Below are 25,774 nucleotides of genomic sequence, written 5' to 3'. Positions count from 1 at the left end.
AAAAGGGGGACCCTATCATAGTTCTGGGAGGGAGTGGAAGGTGTGAGGGCGGATGCGTGGGAGATGGGCCGGACACGGTTGAGGGCCCTGTCAACCACCCTGGGTGGAAAACCTCAGGTAAGGAAGAAGGAAGACATGTCAGAAGAACTGTTTTGGAAAGTGACATCATCGGAACAGATGCGCCGGAGACGAATGAACTGTGAGAATGGGCTGTTCTCATCACATCCTGAGATCCCCACTCAGTGCCATGCGCCGCTATATGAACACATTTGACCTCTCCCTCAGCAGCACCGACTCACCCCTCTCTAAACTGTCCTTGCCCCCAGTTTCATTTTATTCTTCGTCTCATCCGACGTCTTAACAAGAAACTTTATCTCTTTCTTTCAGGTACAAAAGAATGCAAGCTCAATAACTCATCAACACCAACACCCATCCAGGACCCTCCACCACTGCCTGTCCCTCTGTCCCCATCCCGTCATCCAATCCCATCCCTGGCCGTGTATTCACCATACCCCCTGACCTTCCCCTCTCTGATGCTGAACGTTCAGTGCTCAGCAAATGACTCAGTTTCATACCCTTACGCCCTCATCTCAATGAATTCCAGGCTTGGCTGAACTCTTCTTCCACCGCCTTCATCTCCGTGCTCACTTCTTTGGGCAGGAGTCCTCCCCCCGTTCAACGGATCCTTTTACCCGTCTCCAATATTCTCCCTCTACCTGGACCCCTCCCTCTGGATTCTTACCTGCTCTTGATCTTTTCATTGAGAACTGTCAGTGTGATATCAGTCGTCTCAATTTCTCTGCTCCTCTCACCCACTCTAACCTGTCTCTTTCTGAACTTGCCGCATTCCGTTCTCTCAGGTCCATCCCTGACTTTGTCATCAAACCTGCTGACAAGGGTGGGGCTGTTGTTGTCTGACACACTGGCCTCTACCTCGCAGAGGCTGAGCTCCAGCTCGCAGACACTTCCTCCTACCTCCCCCTAGACCATGATCCCACCACTGAACATCAAGCCATTGTTTCCAGGACTGTCACTGACCTCATCTCCTCTGGAGATCTTCCCTCCACAGCTTCCAACCTCAGAGTCTCCCAACGTCGGATGGCCCGCTTCTACCTCTTACCCAAAATCCACAAACAGGACTGTCCCGGCAGACCGATCGTGTCAGCCTGTTCCTGCTCCACGGAACTCATTCCTTGCTATCTTGACTCCATTCTCTCTCCCCTTGTTCAGTCTCTTCCCACTTACATCCGCAATTCCTCTGACGCCCTACATCATATCAACAATTTCCAGTTCCCTGGCCCTAACCTCCTCCTCTTCACCATGGACGTCCAATCCTTCTACACCTCCATCCCTCACCGGGATGGTCTGAGGGCTATCCACTTCTTCCTCGAACAGAGGCCCGAACAATCCCCAACTACCAACGCTCTCCTCCGTCTGGCTGAACTTGTTCTCTCACGGAACAATTTCTCCTTAAACTCGTCTCACTTCCTCCAAATAAATGGTGTGGCTATGGGTACCCGCATGGGCCCCAGATATGCCTGTCTCTTTATGGGGTATGTGGTACATTCCTTGTTTCAGTCCTACTCAGGCCCCCTCCCACAACCCTTTCTCCGGTACATCGATAACTGCTTCGGTGCCGTTTCATGCTCTCGTCTGGACCTGGAACAATGTATTAATTTTGCTTCCAATTTCCACCCTTCCATCATTTTCACATGGTCCATCATTGACACTTCCCTTCCCTTCCTTGACCTCTCTGTCTCAATTTCTGGTGATAGACTGTCCACCAATATTCATTACAAGCCCACCGACTCCCACAGCTACCTCGACTACAGCTCCTCACACCCTGCTTCCTGTAAGGACTCCATCCCATTCTCTCAGTTCTTTCGCCTCCGTCGCATCTGTTCCGATTATGCCACTTTCAAAAACAGTTCTTCTGACATGTCTTCCTTCTTCCTTAACCGAGGTTTTTCGCCCATGGTGGTTGACAGGGCCCTCAACCGTGTCTGGCCCATCTCCCATGCATCCGCTCTCACACCTTCCTCTCCCTCCCAGAACCATGATAGGGTCCCCCTTGTCCTTACTTATCACCCTACCAGCCTCCGCATTCAAAGGATCATCCTGCGCTATTTCCGCCAACTCCAGCATGATGCCAACACCAAACACATCTTCCCTTCACCCCTCCTGTTGACATTCCATAGGGACCGTTCCCTCTGGGACACCCTGGTCCACTCCTCCATCACCCTCTACTCCTCAACCCCCTCCCCCGGCACCTTCCCATGCAACCGCAGAAGGTGCAACACCTGCCACTTTATTACCCCCTCCTCACCATCCAAGGGCCCAAACATTCCTTTCAAGTGAAGCAGCACTTCACTTGTGCTTCCATCAATTTAGTCTACTGCATTCGCTGCTCCCAATGCGGTCTCCTCTATGTTGGAGAGACCAAATGCAGACTGGGTGACCGCTTTGCGGAACACCTTCGGTCTATCTGCAAGCATGACCCAGACCTCCCTGTTACTTGCCATTTCAACACACCACCCTGCTCTCATGCCCACATGTCCGTCCTTGGCCTGCCGCAATGTTCCAGTGAAGCTCAACGCAAACTGGAGAAACAGCACCTCATCTTCCGATTAGGCACTTTACAAGTCTTCCAGACTTAAATTGAGTTCAACAACTTCAGATCATGAATTCTCTCCTCTATCCACCCCCTGTCCAATCCCCTTTTTTCCAATAATTATTATATTTTTTAAATAATTTTTTATTTTCCCACCTATTTCTATTATTATTTTTAAATTTATTTCAATCCATTGTTTTATCTCCACCTTTTAGCCTATTTCAATCCCTTCCGACGATACCACCACCACTAAGGCCATCTGTCACTTGCTCATCCTGCTTTCTACCCTTAATGTCAACATTAGCACATCCTTTAGCTAATATCACCACCGTCAACAACCCTTTGTCCTTTTGGCTGTGACATCTTTGGCAATCTCTCCTTTGCCTCCACCTGGCCCTCTATGCAGCTCCACCTGTCCCACCCCACTTAAACAGCTTATATTTCACCTCATTTCTATTTCTCTTTAGTTCTGATGAAGAGTCATATGGACTCGAAACATTAACTCTGTCTTCCTCTCCACAGATGCTGTCAGGCCTGCTGAGTTTTTCCAGCTATTTTTGTTTTTGTTGGAATTTCAAAAGGTAGGTTATGTTTAACAATCCCGTTGAATATTTTGGAGTTCACTTGCATTGTGGATAGGGGTGTGTCTACTTGTGTTGTTCATATGAATTTCCAGCAGCTATTTGATAAAGTTCCACACACAAGATTATTAGCAAATATGAAAGTGCAAGGAATGGAAGTAATGGACATTGGTTGGTAAATGATTGGAAAGTAGTAGACAGAGAATAGGGATAAAATGATTGTTCCGTCATTGATGGGATGCGGAAAAGTAGTGTTCCTCAGTGATCTGTACTGGAGTCTCGGCCTTTCATCATATATATTAACGAATTGGATAAAGGAACAAAGAGCTGCCTCTCCATATTTGCACATCTCAGGAGGCACAGTATACCGTGCAAATATATCAGAATGTTACAAGACATGGCAAAACTGTGGCAGATAAATTTCAATGTGAGCAAAATCCACAGTCCTCAGTTGTGCGAGTGACTTGACAAGCTTTTTTGCTTTTAAATAATTATTTTTATTGATGGCTTTGTAATGTCGGAATTCATTTTGTTTTTGGTGTGTGGAAATTAATATTACGATTGCAGTTTTTGGCAAGAACCTTTGGAGCTATAGAAACAAATGGAAGGGCTGAATTTTCTCACCATTTAAGAAGTCTCACTGCATGGATCGTAAGCAGGAACCAACCCCATGCCGGCGGGTGGCAGTACCCGGGGTTGGCATTTTGCTGATGGAGGCCAATTAAGAAGCTGCAGCCAGGACCATCATCCAATTGAGGATAGCTGCCCAGCTCCAGAGCTCCAAGGCCAATCAGAGGCATGACAGCTCAGAAGCCCATGCAACACCGCTGGTAGCATTGGCCACTGCTGAGGCTGCTGCAAATGAAGGAGAAGCCACTTCCATGGCAATGCACTCTCAAAGGCCAAGTAAGTTTATTTCAGAAAGCTGGGGAGTTGGCTGTGTGGGTCATATTCCAGCGTGAGTGCCTTAGCCACAGGGACATCCTTTGTTGCCAGGCAAAATTCCAGAAGGGACAGGAGGTGGTACATAATTGCTTTCATTGGCCACCCTGTGGGTAGCCACACCGCTGATAATATGTTGTGGCGACAGGAAGACATTGGGCTCCCCTCCTCACTCCTTCCCCTGACATCTTACCAGCCTTTCTGCCTTGCAGTCTGTCTCTAAAAGGCTGTTAAAATACAGCCATAGGTTTCCATTTCTTACATTGTGACACTAATGTGAAAGGCAGGGGTTGGGTGTGGGTAAGAGGAAAGAGGAATTTGTATATATTGGGTTATCTCCATTAATTAGAATATATATTGGAAGTGTTACAACCAATGTTCTCTTTAACATTTAGTTGATTGGTGCAGCTTATTTTTTCCCAGTGCATGGTCCCCTTTAAATTTGTTTGTGCAGCCTTGCACACATTACTTGTCAAAGAATAAGGCCTGTGTGGTACTTTTAAGGCTGCCTTGCAGTTGTGCACCTAAACAGCTTAGTGGGAACATTGGTTATAACTGAATGGGTGCCTTAATAGCTCACTAACAGAATTTATTCTCTGCCAACAGAATGTTTATCATTGTACAAAGTATTATTCAAAATACTGGGTGGCTTCTTTTCTCAGCAGAACTATTTACAATCTAACGAACAGCCTTTAGCTTTGACAGTTGGAAGCTGTGTCCTATTTTGGTCAAATTGCATTAATTACATACATTAATGCAGTAAAAACACTTTGAGCAAGGCTTAACTCCTTGATTCAGAAAAATAATGACTCAGCTGTCAATTCTATTCAAAATTAACAATCATTATTAATTCCAATTCCTAAAATTTTCACAGAGGTGTCAGAACATCCTGATAATAAATTGCTAATTCATGGAATCATATGGCACAAATGGAGGCCAATTGGCCAATCCTGCCTGTGCTGGTTCTTTGAAAGAGCTATACAATTAGTCCCACCCCCTTGTTCTTTTTCCATGGTCCTACAAACTTCTCCTTTCAAATGTATAGACATTTCCCTTTGTAAAGTTACTATTGAATATGTTTCCACCAGCCATTTAGGCAGTGCATTCCAGATCGTTACAACTCACTGCATAAAATAAAATTCTAATTTCCGCTTTGGAATTTTTGGCAGTTATTTCAAACCTGTGTCCTTTGGTTACTGAACCTTCCACCAGTAATACCAGCTTCTCCCTATTTGCTCTATCAAAGCCCCTCTTGATCATTGCTGTAAACACCATACAATTGTTTGTCACCAGAACAAATGTTAAAGAGAAAATTTTATGACTTTGGACTTGCAGTATTGATCTGTTGTGGGTGTCTATATCAGGGATACAATGCAGAACTCACAAACTCTTGCTATGAGCCACTGATGGGTAAAGCTGCACTCAGAACTTGAATCTTTAACCTGCTTCTTCTAATAACAGGCGTTTGCAATAGTTACTTTTTTTTTCATGAACTGCATTTTTTATTTGAAAACTTTGTGTAACTTTATAAGAGGCAATTCACAATACAGCTCCACCTTCATTTTAGAACTTTCAGGTATCTACAATCTACACTAGGCTGTGAACAACAGGTCAAATATATTGTTCAATTGCATATTTCATTCCACCTTCCTTATTCCAAAGAAGTTGGCAAATGCAATTGTACACAAATAATAGAACCTATTGGTAAGGACATAGAAAAATCTCAAATTCTAAAAACTTGCTGCCAATTAGAAAGATACCATTTAATTACAACACACAGGAAATTACACAGTGAGTGGTTGGGCCAGTGACAAGGGCCTGACATTTGGGGATGACAGGCACTGAAATCTGACCACTTCAACATAAAGCTACTTATCACCAGAGGTTGTCTGGAAGGCTGACAATCTGATGGCATTGTCAGCTCAATTCATAATTCATATATATTTATCAAATTAATTACGGAAAAATTTGTGCTGTTGCTTGCCATAAAAACAGTGGCTAAATTCATTGATTGTTGGCTCTGCTTACTCCTAATAACTGTGCTGTCAGTTTAATGAGCACGATGAGTGGGTCTTGTTTGAGTTGCATGACAGACAAATTGCTGTGCTATACAGAATGATACTGGTAAGTTAAGAGAAGAAAAGAAATATGTCATTGTCTGGTGACAGCCACAATCGCGCCCTTGTCTTGGAAATTTTAGCATCAATTCTAAAATACATGAAAGAGTGAATGAGGAATGTTTGTGGTAATCTTTCAAATACTTTTTGGCTTTCTGACCGAAGGTACGTTTTCAAATGTCTGTCCCTACTGCTTCTTTCGAAGGATTAAAAAGACAATCATTATCCCAGATGACAATGACAGATGTTTTTCTGTATATTTTACAAGATGGTATATATTAAACACCCTGTACACTTATAAGGTGCAGTGATGCTTCAGCCAGCTAAATGGCACTATCAATGATCAGGAACATTTAGACTGAAAATGTTCTAACTATTGTCCCAATGCACAACAGGTTAATACAGTGGCATGATGTGCTACACAGTCTTCAGACAGATACCTGAGATCAACCACCAGTGAACTCTCTGATCTGAGGGAGAGCTATCTGAGGAAGAAACAACAAGAGCTAGAGTGACTTTCATATATGGAAGAGAAGATATAGTAGAGAGGAAGAGTAAACTACAGTTCATACAGACATCTCACATCCAGTTACAGAACAACATTAGTAAAACCCGAAAGCAGGCCCCTGTGTACCCTCTATATTAATGTCCATGAAACCTTATTTACATGCAGGGAAAAATTACTTTGAAAAAGAGTACAAAAGAAATGATCTCATAGCTAAATATAAATTCAGCAAAGCGATGTAAATATATTTCTGTATCTGTGGCAATATTTATTTCTTAGTGTCAGCTTCATTCAGTGTTACCTCTGAACCTGAAGGTTGCTCTAGGACTTCTGACATAAACTGTGGAGCATTACCTGACATCAACACCTCTGGCAACCCATAAATTGCAACCCAACTTATCAAAACCTCAATAGTTTTTACATTTGTGATATTGGGCATAGATTCAACATTTATTCACTTAGCTATCAACCAAAACAAGGTACTCTTTCCCTTCCACTTCAAAGAAATCAACATATACTCATCTGGATGAGGCAGAATTTCACCCTTGTCGGGCGGGCATGGCGGGGGTGGGCAGGGGCAGTCGGGAAGCTGACCGCCACACGCGATCAAGGTCGGAAGGCTGCCTGCGTGGGCGGGGGGGAGGAGGGTGGGTGGGATGAGCGTGAACTTCGCGCATGTGTGCGAGTGAGCACTTGAAAATCTCCCTGAGGCACAGACCTGCCTCAGGGAAATGAAGGGTTTAAAAAAATTAAGAAATTAAAAATGTTATAAAACATGTCCCCTCAAGCAGCGACATGTTATTAATTAAGTTTTAAAATTTTTATTTTATTTTTATTTACTTTAGGAAACCTCCTCCCACCCATGGATGAGGTTTCCTAAAAAGTGCAAAGACCGCTTGGCCTTTTTGCCTGCCTGCCAACCGTAAGACTGGACGGGCAGCAAAAAATTTCTTTAATGGTCTCGTTAATGGCCTTAATAGGCCCTTTAATCGTCGGTGGGCGTGCTGCCGACCGAAATATCGTGAGATTGTGCGTTGGCGCCAGGACTCTCGCCCGACGTCAATGCGCATCATTTTGCGCTCGAGCAGGTCACGCACCTGCCCGCCGAGGTAAAAATTTTGCCCATACCAGAAATAGCTTCCTGTATTGCTTTCATATGGACTATGTTGTATGCTGTTAGTAAGGTTCCTCTAATAATCTCTCTCTAAGCCTTGATGAAATAATGACTTTTAAACACCACAGGAGACAGCCTTGATCTATTTTCAGTTCATTTTAATGTGTGAAATACTCTGGCAATTTCTCACCTTCACGCTCTTTAAACCACATATTCCTGACATAATTGAGCACTTTACTGAGCATCATTCCTTGCGCGTTTCTTCACTAATTTCTCTGGCAGACATTGGCATGTCAGTTGTTTATGTTAAGTAATTCACGAGTAACTTAGTGGTTAGAAATGAATCAGTCTTCATTTGTGGTGAGGCATCGCATGCTAAAACCAATTTTTTTCTTGGGACCATAGTGGGTCAGAACAGATTCACTAGTCAGTACTTTCTTCACTTCTTCAAATGCTTTATGACACTCCACAGACCAGTCCCAATCTATTCCACCTCTGAGCAGTTGATACAATAGAGCAAATGTGTTAGCTATGAACTTCGAACAATTCATATGAATGTTTTAAGTTCTTCCATCTATGCTCTCTTTGCTTTTAAGATCACCTCAACCTTCTCCTCCATTGGGTGGATATCTTCACCACCTATTTGGTGACAGAGGTATGTTATACTTTACATCATGAAGCAATACTTGTGCTTTTTAACTTTGATGCCATACTCTTGAAGTTGATCTAGGATTTCCTTCAACCTTACAATGTGCTCTTTCTCCATCTTATTGCTAATTAGAATGCCATCCAAGAATAAATACACTTTTTTCATTCCACTTAGTCCCTGATCCATGATACTCTGGAACACTGCAGGAGCAGTAGACGCCCCAAATGGCTAGCTGGTACAACCCTTTGTGTGCGCGGTAAGCAGTACCTTGCTCTTGCCAATTACCTAATTAACCTAACTGCAAATATGTGTTTGACAAATCTTCTTACCGAACACATTTCTATTGGCTAAATTAGAAAACAATTCTTCACTGTTGAGGAGTAAGTATCATACTCCATCACCATATTTACTGTTTGTTTTTAATCTCCACAAATCTGAATGAACCCATTTTCTTTTTGAACTACCACAATGGGTGCGGCCAATTCACTGCTCTTCACCTTCTTAATTGCCTTCGTTCTTTATAATTTATTTGGCTGTTTACTTACTGCTTCTAACTGTGCAAAAGGTACTGTCCAACATTACAAAATATCGGCTGTACATTGTCTTTTATCTTGACTTCAGCCTTGTGATGCCTAATTTTATCATTTGGTCCTCCTTGATCAAAGATCACCATGTGCTCTTTTAGCACTTTCTCAATGTCAAATGTACTCTTACTGATCCCTACTGTAAATAACTCAGCCAAGTTTAACCATATCTTCAGCCAATTCCTTCCCATCAGGGAAACTTTGTTCCCTCCACCTACTTACAATGGTAAGTAATAGGACGTATTATTGTATTCCACCCAACATTAACTTGATCTAGTGCTAGAATATTGTTATTGGAATAACTAGTCAGTTTCACACCAGCTTTGTATAAGGGAATATGACTTAGCAACTTTTTGTGCTCTCCGTCCGAGATAACACATCTGCAGCTGTATCAATGGTGAAAGTAAGTTGTGAATCTCTTGATTTTCATTTTTACTATGGCCACTGGAATTTTATCGTCAGCCTTATTGTTCTCATCTTCCATGTACTGTTTTTCTTGTTCTCTTAATGAGTACACTCTTGACCTTCCTGTTTGACAACTGTTTCCATATCTATCATATGCGCATTTGAGGATTTCCAGATTCCTTAACTAACTTTGGTTCTACCATCACCTCAACTTGTGCATGGCTGTGACCTGGAGAGTTATCACAGCCTAGAGTATTACTGTTGCCTCTACCCTTACATGGCATCTGGATATGACTGACTTTCCCACAGGGATAACACTTTGACTGTAAATGGGGCATTTAAAGGCTTGGTGTCTACCATGGCAATGCTAGCATCTAAATTTGTGACAATGAGACTGTGAACTTGGCTGCTATGGCCTGAATCTGCTGAAATTTATTTGATCAGGAAGAGAACACCCTTGCAATTTGCAACTATGGGGAGAATTTTCTCCCCGTCGGGGGAGGTTGGCTGGGAGCGGGCACGGGTGTGCGCGCAGCTGATCGCCGCCCGCGATCGGCTGGGTGCCACCATTTTACGTGGGCGGGCCAATGAAGGCCTGCCCAGCGTGACATGCACCCAGAAGTGCTGATCACTCCCTGTGCGGGCGGGGAAGTAGGCTGAGTCGGGGCCTGCGCTCTTTCGCACATGCACGCGAAAGAGCACAGAAATCTCCCTCAGGCGCAGAGCTGCCTCAGGGAGATTAGTTTAAGTTCCAAAATTTTTAATAAAGAAAAAAAAATTTTAAGACATGCCCCCTCATGTGACAGTGTCACATGAGCTGGGACATGTCAATGAACTTTAACGAACACTTCATTGCAATATTTAAACCAAATGGATTTTGATAAATGAAAAAATGTATTTAATTTATAAACCCTTTATGAAACCTCATCCCGCCCGTGGATTAGGTTTCATGATAAATGCGAAGGCCGCCTGGGCTCTTCACCTGCCCACCAACCTTAAGGCAGCTCAATTAATTATTTTAATTAGTTTTTAAATGGCCTTAATAGGCCTTTGACAGTTTGGCGGGCACGCAGTCGACTCCGCTGCACGCCCGCCAAACTGAGGATCAGAATGACGCGCGGTGACGTCTGGAGTTCCAGGGCTTTGACCCAGCAACAGTAAAGGAATGGCAATATAGTTCCAAGGCAGGGTGGTATGTGGCTTGGAGGGGAACTTGCAGGTGGTGGTGTTCCCATGCATTTACTACCCTTGTCCTTCTAGGTGGTAGAGATTGTGGGTTTGGAATGTACTGTCGAGGGTGCCTTGGGGAATTGCTGCACTACATCTTGTAGATGGTATATGCTGCTGCCAATGAGTGTCGATTGTGGAGGGAGTGAAGGTTTAGGGTGGTGCCTGGGGTGGAAATCAAGCGGGCTGCTTTGTCCTAGATGGAGTCGAGCTTCTTGGGTGTTGTTGGTGCTGCACTTATCCAGGAGAGTGGAGAGTATTTCATCATACACCTGACTTGTGCCTTGTAGAAGGTAGACAGGTTTTGGGGAGTCAGGAGGTGAGTTACTCTCTGCAAAACCTGCTCTTGTAGCCACAGTATTTATATGGCTGGTCCATATAAGGTCAAGTATGTTTTTCCCTCTTTTTGGTTCCCTCACTACCTGCCACATACTTAGTTTAGCAGTTATATCCTTTAGGACTCGGCCAGCTCGGTCAGCAGTAGTGCATTCCAACCACTCTTGGTGATGGATATTGAAGTCCCCCATCCAGAGTACATTCCATGCCTTTGCCACCCTCAGCGCTTCTTCCAATTGGTGTTCACTATGGAAGGGTACTGATTCATCAACTGAGTTGGGGGGTGGCTGGTGCGAGGGCATAGCTAGTAAACGGCAAGAGGTTTCCTTGCCTATATTTGACCTGATGCCATGAGACTTCAAAGGATCAGGAGTCAATGTTCAGGACTCCCAGGGCAACTCCCTCCTAACTGTATACCACTGTGCCTTTGGTAGGTCTGTGCTGCCAGTGGGATAGGACATACCAAGGGATGGTGATGGTGATGTCTGGGACATTTTCTGTAAGGTATGATTCCGTGAGTATGACTATGTCAGGCTGTTGCTTGACTAGATTACCTACATCCTCCTGCATACTTCCTCACAGTTTTCCATGCCCCCTAATTTGGTGTCTGCAACAAATGTTGACATTAATCCCTCTAGACCCTTGTCCAAATCATTTAAGCATAGCTCATGCACACTGTCCATGACAGATGAAAAAGGATAGGATAGAAGAGGGAATTTTATTCATATTGTGCTTCCAATTTTTAAAGAGGGGGGGCAGGAATGGAGTGCGCAACCCACAAAGTGGGGAGTGCACTTGGAGAGTCCAGGAACATGGAGACCAGTCTTATTTCATCAAATATGTCAAAATCCTGGAACTCCCTCTCTAACAGCACTGTGGGTGTACCTACATTGGTTCAAGAAGACAGCTCAGCACCACCTTCTCAAGGGCAATTAGGGATGGGCAATAAATGCTGGTCTAGCTAGCGATGCCCACATCCCATAAATGAATAAAAAAAACATAATGCTCCTAGATATACGCCTGAGCCCAGCCAGTTTCACCATCTGGCCAGTGGGCGGGATGAAGTATTTAGCAGTAAGAGGCTGTAGCTGGGGACCGGTGGGAACACTGTCCGGTGGTGAGTGGGAAATGGTGTCTGGAAGTGGGGAGAGTCTGTAATTGTGGGAGGCTGGGGAGGTTCAACGATCCCTTTCAGTGCCTGGGAAGAGCAGTCCTACTCCTCGTGGCCCACAAGGAGTTGTCAAATAAATCATGTTTAACACTCACCTTGGCCTCTTCTGGCCAGTCACTGCTTCTGCTGTGGTGATACAGTTTGGGACTCCCCCTCAACATTTTATTATGATCACATCATGGTACCAGTGGTGTCATTAGGCTATGATTTCTGAATTTGAAGTAGGCCCTCACCTGTCTGTTGCAGGAGCCTTGGCTGATTTGAAAGCTGGTGAAGGTGAAATGGCATGAGTTCAAGTGAGTACCTTGTCAATATGGTCTAATCTTAACCAAACTACCCCCCCCCCCCCCCCCACCCCAATGGATTAATCTCACTCACTGGAGGAGATTAAACTAGAAGCCTTTATGTATGATATCGTCTACTATTAGAATCATTTGCAGGTTCAAGAATTTTTCAAAGCACAGAAGCAAATAGGTCATTTATCTCATCAGGTCTTTTTTCACAGGCTATATGCAATCTGGCCTGGACTGCTCCCATTTTAATCAATCTTTCAAGGGAAAACTTTGTATAAATGGCCTTGATGGCCAAGAGTAAGCAAATAAAAACTATAATATTTATCCATCCTCCTGTCTCCATTATTCAATCCTAATCCATTTCCCTTCACAAGCATCACCTTCATTTCCCCACTGCCCTAAACAGCAAAGGTACCATTCTATTCTATGGAATTTTTAATCACCTTACTTTGTACCAATCCATGGAAGTTCCAAATTTACTTTCTGTTTTTGGCAAGATTCTGCCTTTAAAAATATGTACCAATATTTTTGAAACTCACAACCTCACCCAACAGCAACGCATATCAGGAAATCACTGACACATTGCTTATGATTTGTTCCTCCATTAAAAGGAATGAGTCAAGTGTTCAGCATCCATCAGGATTAATATTAAAAGAAAGAAAGGCAGTCATTTCATGCAGGTTTTTTACCTGATCTGGAACTGAGCATTTACAAATATTTACCAATCTACAAATTTCTCTCAACATCAACAAGTGTAATTGACTTCAGGATGTTTACAGCAATGAAGCTTTGTAAGTTTGAAGGAACATGGCTCAGCCTTCACAGCAGAGAATGCATTGCATGTTACACAACATAGCAGTTCTGACATTAAAAACAACATATAATCCAATTTACCATGAGCAATCCAGGGGAGGATATCTGGTTTTTCACCCTAGATGCATGAATTATAATTTAAATTTATTTTATGATTAAAGCATAATTAGACATTATCTCATTACTGTATTTGGGGCCTTGTGTATACAGTTTGGGTGTGACATTTCCAACCTTACAACAGTAACTATAGGAGGAATTTTATGTGGCCAAAATGGCACTGCTGTAGTCCCGCAGAAGCAAATCCGATGTGATCATGCTGGTCTGCAATAATACAGTAGGCGGTCAGGCTCTGAAATCGGCATTTTGAAATTAGAATTTAAACCCCAATTAAGGTACTGAACAGCTCAATTGACTGCCATAAAACATTGCCACATTACAATAAGGTGGGTGCACAGGAATCACAGCTGGTGAGAACCATGTTTTTTTTCAGGGAATGATGAAGGGGCGAATATAAAGGCTGAAGGTCGGTCGATGCCTGACTTTAGCAGGAGAGGCTGCTGAGAGTTAATTATTTGGGAAAATTTTGCTGTACAATAAACTTCAGGTCAGATTCAGGATTATTCCTCAGGGAAGGATCCAAAAAGTCAGTGCTGCTGTCATCTTTGAGCGCTGTACCATTTGTGGTGTCAAACAGTGTCCCCTGTGGGCATTCTGTGGGAGGCACCTCCTCCAATGAGAAAGACAGGAGAAGGAAATGGAAAAGGAGGAGGCCAGCTGGCCATGGCAGGAGCGACATGAGTTGCAGGAAGGTGGACAAGCTGGTGAGGAGCAAGGGTCTGCAGACGGGTGACAGCAGGAGGCACGCAGTCATTGACCATTAGGTTGGATGAGCAGCCAAAATTTTAATTTAATTGATTATTTAATGGCCTTAACAGGCCTTTTAATTGTTTGCGGGCGCGCTGCTGGCTCCGGCACGCACCTGCCGATCGAACTATTGCGCAACTGCGTGTTGATGTCGGCACGCTCAGCCGACGTCAACGCGCGTCATTTCATGCTCAAGCGGGTTGGGCGCACACCCGCCCACTGAGCAAAAAATTTCTGCCCCAGTATTGCATCCATGATCTGTTAGGTTTGGCTCACCATGATAGTCACCAGTCTGTCAATGAAGGGAGGCATGAGTTCTGTTGAGTGGGTCATTGCAGCACTCATGAAATTGATGGACCCCTCCAATGTCAGTGCCAGAACACGAAACCCTCCTGGTATCTCCGTCATATCTCCACACACCTTACGCTGGGTGACCAGCAGCTGCCGCCTAACAGATGACTCCAGAGGCTTGTCATTAGCCTGGGGTTTAGCAGCTAGATCACCTCCAACATTTCTCAAGTGCAGGACACTTGCTCCATCTCAGTCTCTGACAGCTGTTCGTGTGACTGTGATGTGCATTCACCAGTCCATCTATCCATTATAATCAAGTCGCACATACCCACCAAGGTGCGTGTTTCTGCACTCGTGCCAGGCACAGAGCAAGGATGTGATGCTGCACCCTCTGAGGCATCTTCTTCCTCCTGAAAGGTTGGCATTGGTCCCTCGTGGTTACTGCCTTCAGGTGCCGAAGTTGTACCTGTGTTGTAAACAAAAAGGAGAGTTAGGGCCATCTTCAACCTTTCAGGTGAGTTTGGTGAGACACTCTTTGTCCTTACAAAGGCATGTGCCATCGGGAGATGTGATTCAGTGTTATACCATTATAACCTTATACCATTCAACATGGAGGCATGCTTTCCTCCCTAATGTTAGTAAGCCTTCAAAGTCACAAACCACCCATGCTACCTCCAGCCAGCTTTCTCGGCTTCAAGCACCCTCCCAGTGATATAGTGGGAAATTTTGAGGTGCAGGAGCTCTAAATAAATGTGTTGGCCTTATCATTTCTAAATCTACTATTACATTGATTCCCTATGTATTAATCATTTTAGTCCCCAAACATCATTAAAGTGAAAAATATCGGTGCCAGTAGGGATTTTATTTCGAACAAGTAGTATTTTGAAACATTAGTCTTTTGCATAGCTAAAATTTTGCTATGCAACAGTTTAATTATTTAATTCAATTCTATTCAAAAATGAATTACAGAAGACTTACTTACTTCTGACTGGGGGTGGTATATGGAGGAGTTACAGCTTTTCTTGATTTATATTTAGAACCCAGATCTGGGTGTACAGGGCACAATTTCAAAATCTGAAGATGATGCAAGATTTGGAGGTATTGTGAACTGTGAAGAGGGTAGTGATAGACTTCAAGGGGACATAGACAGGCTGATGGAATAGGCAGACACATGGCAGGTGAAATTTAATGCAGAGAATTGTGAAAAGATACATTTTGGTCAGAAGAACGAGGAGAAGTTAAATAAAATAAAGCATACAATTCTAAAGGAAATGCAGGAGCAGAGGGACCTGCGTGTATATGTGCATAAATCATTGAAGGTAACAGGACAGGTTGAGAAAGTAGTTAATAAATTATACTGAATCCTGTGTTTTATGTTTAGGAGCACTGAGTACAATAGCAAGTAAATAATGAACCTTCATAAAACACTGGTTCAGCCTCAATGGGAAGGATGTGAAGGTTTTAGAAAGGATGCAGAAAAGATTTACAAGAATAATTCTGAGGATGAGAGTCTTCAGTTATGTGGATAGATTGGTGAAGCTGAAGCTGGGGCTGTTCTCCTTGGAGAAGAGAATGTTGAGAGGAGATTTGTTAGACATGTTCAAAATCACGAAGGGGCTGAAGAGTGTAAATAGGGAGAAACTGTTCCCATTGGCAGAAGGTCGAGAACCCTAAGGTGATTAACAAAAGAACCAGAGGTGACATGAGGAAAAACCCCTTTAGGCAACAAGTGGTTTGGGTCTAGAATGCACTGCCTGAGTGTGTGGTGGAGGCAGATTCAATTGCGGTTTTCAAAAGGGAATTGGATAATTATCTGAAGAGAAAAGATTTTACTGGGCTACAGGGAAAAGGTTGAGGAGTGGGACTAGCTGAGCTGCTGTTGCAGAAAACTGACACAAAGACAATATGCTGAATGGCCTCCTTCTGTTCTGTAACCATTCTATGATTCTAATATAGTTACTAGTATAGATACATTCAAGGAAGTTGATAAACACATGAGGAAGATAACGTGATGAAGAAGGGTGGGAGGAGGCTTTGTGTGGAACATAAACACCAACATAGATGGAGTAAGCCAAATAGCTTGCTTCTGTGCTTGCTGTAAATTCCATGTAAAGCTGCCAGTGGAGAATACAAACAGTATACTGTGACTCACAACCTCAAGCCATCACAGCCCCACCCTCTCTCCTCCTCCCCACACTCTCTCCCCCATTACACTCTCTCTTCCTCCACCCTCTCTCCCCCCACCAGACACTCTCTCCCCCCACTCTCTCTCCCCCCACCCCCTCACACTCTTTCCCCCTATCCATCCCCTCACTCTCTCCCCCCATCCTCTCACATTCTCTCCCCCATCCTCTCTCATGCTCTCTCTCACACAGTCTCCAGCCACTTACTCACATGCCAATGGGCCCCACTACTCCGGCTGCCTTGTCTGGGTCCCGCACTGCTGCTCCAGCTGCCTTCCCTACGCCCCACACTGCCACTCCAGCTAGTGAGCCTACTAGCAGCAAACGCAGGGAGGAACCAGCCTTGAATGGATCTAAGCAGCTTTACAGCATTTTTCAAATATCAGTCACTTGAATGACCAGGGCTGCACTGAGTTTACAAGTCTGCTTGAAATCGAAGGTGCTGGAGCGACACTCCAGCGTGCTCCAGTAGCACTACACCACTGCAACCTCCCCTCTCCAGCCCCGACAGCAATGTTTGATGGAATTACGAAAAAGTGCCCTTGGATTCTCTCCACACCAGGGCCTTCCCCCTATTTCGCCTCAACCTTTGGCCCATTGGTTGGCAGCCAACTCCAGGGTCTTTGCCTTAATACCTGTCAGGGTGGTGATGTTGGAGACACTCCTCCAGTCCTGCTTTCTCAGGCATTGTACTCTCTCTTCCCCTGCAAATAAAGAGAGAGGGTGATGATGATTTCCAGAAGGCATTTGATAAGGTGCCACATCAAAGATTATTATGGGAAATAAAAGTGCATGGTATAGGGGGTAACATATTAGCATGGATAGAAGATTGGCTGGCTGGCAGAAAGCAGAGAGTATGCATAAATTGATCTTTTTTCTGATTGGCAGTATGTGACAAGTGGAGTCCTATAGGGCTTAGTACTGGGGCCTCAACCTTTTAAAGATTTACATCAATGACTTAAGTGAGGGGAGTGAAGACATGGTAGCTAAATTTGCAGATGACACAAAGATAGGTAGGAAAGTATGTTGTGAAGAGGACATGAGGAGGTTGCAGATGGACATAGGTAGGTTGAGTGAGTAGGCAAAGATCTTGAAAATGGAGTTTAATGTGGGAAAATGTGAAGTTGTTCACTTTGGCAGGAAGAACAAAAAAGCAGAGTATTACTTAAATGGAGAACGGCTGCATAACTCTGAGGTGCAGAGGGATCTAGGTAATCTAGTACATGAGTCACAAAAAGTTAGTATGCAGGTGCAGCAAGTAATTAAGAAGGCTATGATACGCTATCCTTTATTATAAGAGCAATTGAACATAAAAGAAAGGGTGTTATGCTTCAGTTATACAGGGCATTGGTGAGACTGCATCTCGAAAATTGTGTGCAGTTTTGGTCTCCTTATTTAAGGAAGGATGTAAGTGCATTGGAGGCGATTCAAAGGAGGTTTACTAGATTGATACCTGGAATGAGTGGGTTGTCTTATGAGGAAAGGTTGGACAGACTGGGCTTTTTCCACTGGAGTTTAGAAGAGTGAGGGTGATTTGATTGAAGTGTACAAGATCCTGAACGGCTTTGACAAGGTGGACGTTGAAAGGATGTTTCCTCTTGTAGGTGAGTCCAGAACTAGGGGACACTGTTTTAAAATTAGGGGTCGCCCTTTTAGGACAGAGATGAAGAGAATTTATTTCTCTCAGAGGGCTGTGCGACTTTGGAATTCTGTGCCTCAGAAGGTGGTGGAGGTGAGGTCATTGAATATTTTTAAGGCAGAGATAAATAGATTCTTGTTAGGCAAGGGAATCAAAGGTTATCGGAGTTAGATGGGAATGTGGAAATCGAAACACAAGAAGATCAGCCATGATCTTATTGAATGGCAGAGCAGGCTTGAAGGGCCGAATGGTCTACTCCTGTTCCTATTTCTTATGTTCTCATGTTCTTATGATAATGCTGTGCTACAATTATGCCTTCAAAAGTGTGGCCATTGTGTATTTTGTCAGCAGCATACTTTATTCTATATTCTTTGCCAGCAAACAGGTGTGGGGGTTCCCACCCCCCTTCTTAACCCCCCCATTGCCATGCAGAGTAGCATGTATGCATCATACTACCTTGTATGCTTGGCCACCCAGAAGGAAAAACAATAAAAATTGGAAAATAAGAATACTGGTCTGAACTGGTCTTGCATACCTTAAAATGGAACACCAGTAAAAACTAGGAAATAAGAGAACTGGTCCAAACTGTTTTTCTCCTTCTGGGCAACACACAAGGCAATCCCATAATGGACCCACATCACACCTTCCAAATATGTCCATCTCCAGAATGGTGACACACTCACCCTTTCACCCTCCGATGGTCATTGAGTCTTTTGCGGCACTGCAGCCAGGTTAGCTGGATGACCCCAAAGCTGCTGAGCTCCACTGCAACCTCTGTCCAGGCTGCTCTTATCTGGCTGTGCAGTCTCCTCTTTCCATCAGCTGGCATGAGGACCTCCTGCCTGTCAATTACAGCCTGGAGGTGGGCTCGCAGAGAGTCATCATCAAACCTTGAAGCCATCCTTTATCTGGGGCCCTCCCCAGCTCCTGGCTTCATATCTCAGCCATGTGTGGAGAGATAAAGACCTGCTTTCAAATATTGCCCTAAACACTTGCTATTTATCGGGGGAATGGGTCAGCTACATTTCTATGTTCTTTCTTCCCTGGCAAAGGTCCAGAATACTTCCAAACTAGATGATTAGTCATGCATATTAATAAACAAGCTCTTACCTACTGCAACACTTTACAGGAATTCAAAATCTTCGCCACAAATTACTCAGGCACCCAAACATTGTTTCCTGGTGTAACTGACACAGTCCAATGCCAGGGGTCCCTTTAAATGGGTGGCCATGACCTTCTCCTGGATCACAGCCTATCCTCGTGTCCTCGGACATAACGCCTTGAGTTTCCAATTGGGCTTGCTGCCCACCATCTCTTGATGCTGTTGGCTGGCTCTCCACCAGGCGGCCATTAATTGGCCACTACGTGTATTATGCACTGTCTTTCAAAGGTGGGGCAGGAGTCAGAGATCTACTGACTTCCGCTCTGTCCTCCTGCCCACTGCTGAGCTACGTAAAATTTCGCCCTATACTTCCAAAGAAATTCATTGATTGTTAAGCACATTGGGATCTTCTGAGGTTGTGAAGGGTATTATATAAATGCAAATTCTTTTTTTCTTTGGAAATAGTTGAATGAAACATTAAACTGAGACCTGATCTGCTCACATGAATAACCAATATCCTTTAACACTATTCAAAGAAGAGCAGAGAGTTTTCCAAGTACCCTGGTCAACTTTCCTCCCTCAATTTACACCACCAAATAACAGATTAATTAGTTATTTTTTTCATTTCCATTTTGGGTTCTTGCTGTGTACAAGATACCATGTTTGTACATTCATGAATTTTAAAGTTTTTTATTGTATATGAAATGCTTTAACATTTTTCTGAGATATTTATGATAAGGTGCATTATAAACACAAATGCGACTTTCAATTGAATCATTTATGTTACATCCAACATTGATGAAAGGATGATGATGATGATGACGTCTTCCACCCATTTTGGGAGATGATGGACTGCGCCAGGATGTTTGTCACTTCTGGATTGAACATTGTCTGTTAAGGGTGTAGAGGCTGATCCATGAGTGGCAGTCCCTTCACAGCTGGCACAGATGAATAGCATTGGCCTGAGGTCAATTGATGTTTTTTCCTTCCATCGGGCTCGCTTTTCTGCCATCTGGTCATTTCTTTCATCCCCTGCTTTTTCCATGTCTCCAAGCACTCCAGTCAGCAACAAGGACTTCCCATGCCTTGACTCCAATCCTGGTCAACTTGAAGTCTCACTTGCAGACATCCTTGTTTTGCAGACTTGGACGACCTGTTGGTCTAGCAAGCTTGCCATAGAGCAAGACTTTGGTGATGCAGCTGTTGTTCATTCGGCTCACATGATCCAGCCAACAGAGTTGCCTTTGACTCAAGAGGGCAAACATGCTGGGGAATCTTGCGCACTGGTGTACTACCATATTTGGTACTCTGTCTTGACAGGAGATGCCCAATATTCATCTGAGACAGCAGAGGTGGAAGCTGTTCAGTTGCTTTTCTTGGCTTGCATAAGTTGTCCATGCCTCACTGCTGTAGAGGGTGTTGGGAACACAATACTGGTACAGACGGAGCTTTGTATTTTTGGTTAATTTGCTGATGGTCCATACTCGACTTCTCAACTTTGACATGACAACTACAACCTTAGCAATGCTGGTGCTGATTTTGGCATTAAGGGGCAGGTTGCTGGTAATTGTTCATCCAAGGTATGTGAAGCTGTCGATGGCCTTCCATGTGAGGTTGCCAATGTTGTTGGAAGGTGGGGTCTTTAAATCCTGGCCCATAACTTTGGTTTTCCTCTTGCGGATTGTCAATCCTAACTCCTTGCAGGCCAGGGAGAACCTATCTACAAGTTGTTGCAAGTGAACTTCAGTATGGGATACCAGCATGCTCCCATTAACTGGACCCTAGCTTGTTGACAATCGAAGAGTAAGAAGTCTCTCTGAGTCTTCTGAGAGCAGTTCAACCATCGCGAGTAAAGTGTTTTTAAATGTGAAACCCACTCCATGCTCATGTGTTGCCTCTTGAGTTTTCCCTTGCCAGAAGAACATGTAGTGTTTCTGTGTTAGGGATCTGCTTTGAGCGAGCCTAGTTTCTTGCAGTGCAGCAATGTCTAAATTTAACTTGTAAGTTCTTTGTCAATCACAGCTGTCTTGTGTGCTTCATTTACCTGCAGTAGGTCGTTGGTAGGACCAGGATGCATTGTTCTTACTTTCAGCTTGTGGTGCGAAAGACTGATGTATTGTCTTCTTTGTTGAGTTTGTCCTGCTTGGTGCATTGTCATGAAGAGATATTCATGTCTATAATGTTATTGGGAATTATATTTAAATTGGAATTGTAGTAGGGTCTGTGTCTATGTGTGTGTTTATGTATGCGTCTGTATGTGTCTTAATTGGATTAAAGCCAGCTAATCTGGGTGCTTTGATGTATAGTAGTTTGAGATGTTAATTAGATAAACGTAAGGAGGAGAAAGTAAAGTGTAAATTTGTATTTGGTTGAATAAACCATTCAAAAGAATGGGTAAAATCCTGCACCTAGCTGGGAGACACCAAGCAATGTGTTTATATCACTAATAAAATTGGTGGGATAAAAGGGTTATTGTTAGGAGATGTAAAATTTAAAAACCTAGTAATACAACGGAAAATTTACATTCAAAGGAAAAGCTAGGTATAAACAGAAAGGAATTTTTGTGTGTAAGTCAGAGGCATTTAGGATCTAACCAGCTTGTAAGCCTACAACTGTGTCTGCAAAAGAAACAAATTGAAAGAAACCTCATTCTGAATTTGTAAGATCAAATGTGCTTTGCCTTGTGTCTGTTTAAAGTCTATGGGTTACTGTTGCCTTGGTGAAGATTTACCTGGGAGTGATTAATTTGGGGATTTGTTTAAAAGTTATTATTGTAGTAATTTGTAGACATGTGTATGTGTTTAATTTGTTGTCAAATTAATAAATGTGTAACTTAGTTTTATATAAAAAAAACCTTTCGAAGCTCGGTGATCTTATTCCTGAATTCAGCTGCATCTCAGACATGCCAGTTGAAAATATAGGTTATGACAGTTGTTCAAGTTTCCCTCTGAGATTTAAACAACTCAGCCTTTACCAACTGCTGTGTCATAACAGCATTGATTAGCAACCTGCCTGTCAAGGGATGACTCTCTAAGCTCCAAGTACCCATTTAAAGCAAGCAGGTTGTGGCAGGACAGCACTAACTGACTGAGGACTGCCAAGCTTGAAGCGGATGGTAGCTATCCAATGAGATGTGATGATCTCTCCCACCATTGGAAGTAACCCCTGGTGCTCACGCGCTACATCAATCGAGTGAGAGCTTATAGCTGGTAACTCTTTCTTCCTGTGTTGTGCTATTTTAAACCATGAAGCTGAAGTCTCCTCTCCAGGGCACAGACCTGGGCAAATAGTATGGAGACCCTGAGTTGCCCAAGCACCTTTGACCTCCCTCATGGTATTGCTAGTATTGACAAAAGGAAAGGATGAAACCAGTACTGTTTGCCGCCAGTTCTGCTGTAGGAATTGCTGGAAATCTGCCTGATAGATGACAGATTACTGCCTACGGGACTTCACTCCAGATTTTCTGTCAGGGTTTACTCCCTTAGCTACCTTCTCTCCCGCAACGCAGTGGGGCTATTTATCCATAGCTGGGTGCCTGGTTCAAGGGCACCAGGGCATAACCACATGCCAGTGGGCCTGTATGCCAGGTGTCTGGTGACTAGGCTTCCTCCAAAACCCCTGTAGCTTAGCCTGGATCAACGAGGTATGCAGTTTACGTTGTCACCACAGGGATGCCCTACATAAGCCTTGCTGGTGAAGAGGCTGTGGACTGGCTGGAGAGGCTTACACACTCGGCTCTCTTTTCACAATAGTTATACTGTTATAGCCAGCAGTGAGAGTTGAAAGCAAGAGGTGACAAGCACACTGACCTCTACGCATCACCCACTATGCTAACATGCTTGACGCATCACATCAATCAGTGACACTGAAGTAAAACACACATCAATGCACTCTGAGTGAGAACACTTGCAAAAGATGTCGTTGCATTGATGAAAATAGGTATTTAAGGTAATCACATCAAAAAAGGTAATTTTTTATGAATATACCCTGGCAAATGCCCCACATTCTCAATTCAGTGTTTCAGAAGAGCTGATTATTTCTTCATCTCTTTTCAATTAGTGAGGAAATCGCTGGTGTTAAGGCTCACATGTGTGAACTGTACCTTCCCAATTTCACAGAGTGGGTGAACAGTGAAACATGGCTCCCTATTCACACCACTGTGCAAGAATCAATTAAGAATCCTTTGGTACAGGAGAAGTGGGACAAAACCTTTAAAGGAATCGCAGGAACAGAGGCCTTATATATGGTGCTCTGATACCACAATTCTTCACACATGACGTACCAGTAAAGTTTAACTTAAAATTGAAATATATTTTATTATCTTCTAAAATGAAGTTGAGCACCATCTACTGTTTGTACGTCCAGGAAGCAGAAATGGTACAACTATGATCATTAGAAACCCTATATCACAATTATTTTTCAATTAGAGATGTCTAAAAAAATGGAAAGTTATCAATATAGATGTGGAGACTGAGCCCATTCCTATGGATAGTGTTGCAGCTGGAACAGGAAATCTTAGCTCCTGCTGACACATTCTGAGTTTTTGTCCGCTTACGTTGAGAAAAACAGAAAGAGGGGCATGCATCACAGCAGTTGTAGTTTTCATCCTTCATTCAATGAGCAATTACACCCAGAGTGAACCACACTTACACTCTTACCAGAATAAGTAGGCAGAAGATTTAGAACAAGAAGAAATATGAAAATAAAAAAGACAATCTTTCCATTTTTTTTGCATAAAATTATTGCCCCTATTGACAAACTTTGCATATGAAAGATGTCAATGAAAGTTAGAGTTTTCACCCTGTCCTCAACAACCAGAAGAACCTGTGTAACCATTAGGCAAAAGTAGTGGATAAAAAGACTTTGGCAGAATCGTCCAGTCCTTTGGTTTGATGGTGGGCGTCATGGCAGGTGGCGGGGGGGGTGGGGGTGCAGAAATCGATTTCACGCTGGCGTGGAAGCACAGTAGGATCATCAGATGGTGTCATCTCCCCACATCTCCCACATCTGACTTACTGTTACGCCGGCGGGAAAACACGCCGGCCCAGAACACATCTGGTCAGGCGAGAAGTGCAGAAATTGAGACTCACCTTTGGGGTCTTGCTCAGATTACGGACATCCGAGGAGAAGGTGATACTGGAGCCCTACAGCTACTGGACCCTGGAGAAACATGTACATCGCGTGCTGGGTGGATTCTCTTGGATGTGGCTCCGCTGCGAAGCCGCTCACAGAAGGTGGAAGGTCTCCGTTGATTCTTCAGGTCTGCTTCAGAACATCACAGTCTTGGCCATGGGCTGCTATGGATGATCAGCGAGGGGACGCAGAGGAAGGTCTAGCTGTGAGTAGGAGAGGAAGGTGTATTGGAGGGGGATGGGGAGGAAGGTCTGGGTGTGGCTGGAAGCAAAAGATATACCAGGGGGTGGGGGGTGTGTGGGGGAGGGGGGGGGGGGGGGGGGGTGGAGTTTGGAGGGGGGAAGCTGTCTGAGGTACTCAGGTGAACATGAGTTTCAATTAGTGAGGATATCGCTGGTGTTAAGGCTCATATGTGTGAACTGTACCTTCCCAATTTCATAGAGTGGCTGAACAGTGAAACATGGCTCCCTATTCACACCACTGTGCAAGAATCAAGAACATGCAAGGGAGGGGTCTGTGGAGTCAATGATTGCCTCCTGAGGAGCGAACTGAGGGTTAGCATGGTAGGAGGGAATGGCAAGTGTGGGACAGGGCAGAGGGAGCCGGTAGGGTGGAAGGGTGTGGGTGCATCGGTAGCGCTAGAAGGGACTGCGAGGATAGATGGTGAGGACTCGGAGGCAGACACAGACCCTGGGGGTGGGAAGGAGGAGGTCGGGGAGGTCAATGTGAATGATGGGGGGTGCGATTCACAAGAAGGTAGGGAACCTGCACGTTCACCTGGATATCCTGAAAAGATAAGGGTTCGAGTTGGTAGGTAATGGTAGGGAGGTGGAAGGTGATGCCAGGGGGTTCAACAGGGATGGAGGACTGGACATGGTGACTGGGGGAGGGGAAAGGATGGGGTGTTGATCCAGAAATTCACTACGACCGTGGTTATCAAAATCGGAAGTGAGCGAAGCCTCATGATGGATAGGCACAGGTGCTGCATGGGAGTACAACCAGTGGGTGGACGGAGATGCAGGTCAGCTCAGATGGATAACTGAAAGCGAGCCCCACCAAACTGCACTGGAAATGCTCGGGACAGTAAAATTAATGTGATGAATGAAGGCTCTGCGTGCATGGCAGAGTGCTTGCACGAGGCTCCGAAAGAGCCTGCCACACACACACTTCTCCCTCCAGAATCATTCGTGGTCTGGCTGCGTGCAGTTGAACTG

General features: G+C 44.2%; 1 long non-coding RNA gene across 1 annotated transcript in view; it reads right to left on the bottom strand.

Annotated features, from left to right (window-relative positions):
* Nucleotides 1-14,575: 14,575 nt before the first annotated feature.
* The window catches only part of LOC144694431 (uncharacterized), a 41,648-nt gene continuing 30,449 nt past the window's right edge, over nucleotides 14,576-25,774 (bottom strand). The window contains exons 2-3 of the long non-coding RNA XR_013579750.1: nucleotides 17,322-17,390; nucleotides 14,576-14,969 (exon numbers count right to left, since the gene is read on the bottom strand). This is a non-coding gene — a long non-coding RNA (uncharacterized LOC144694431). The remainder of the gene's footprint in view (nucleotides 14,970-17,321; nucleotides 17,391-25,774) is intronic.

This window comes from Cetorhinus maximus, chromosome 20, assembly GCF_964194155.1.
Source record: "Cetorhinus maximus chromosome 20, sCetMax3.hap1.1, whole genome shotgun sequence".
Classification (NCBI taxonomy): domain Eukaryota; kingdom Metazoa; phylum Chordata; class Chondrichthyes; order Lamniformes; family Cetorhinidae; genus Cetorhinus; species Cetorhinus maximus.
This window is presented reverse-complemented; position numbering and strand designations above follow the sequence as displayed.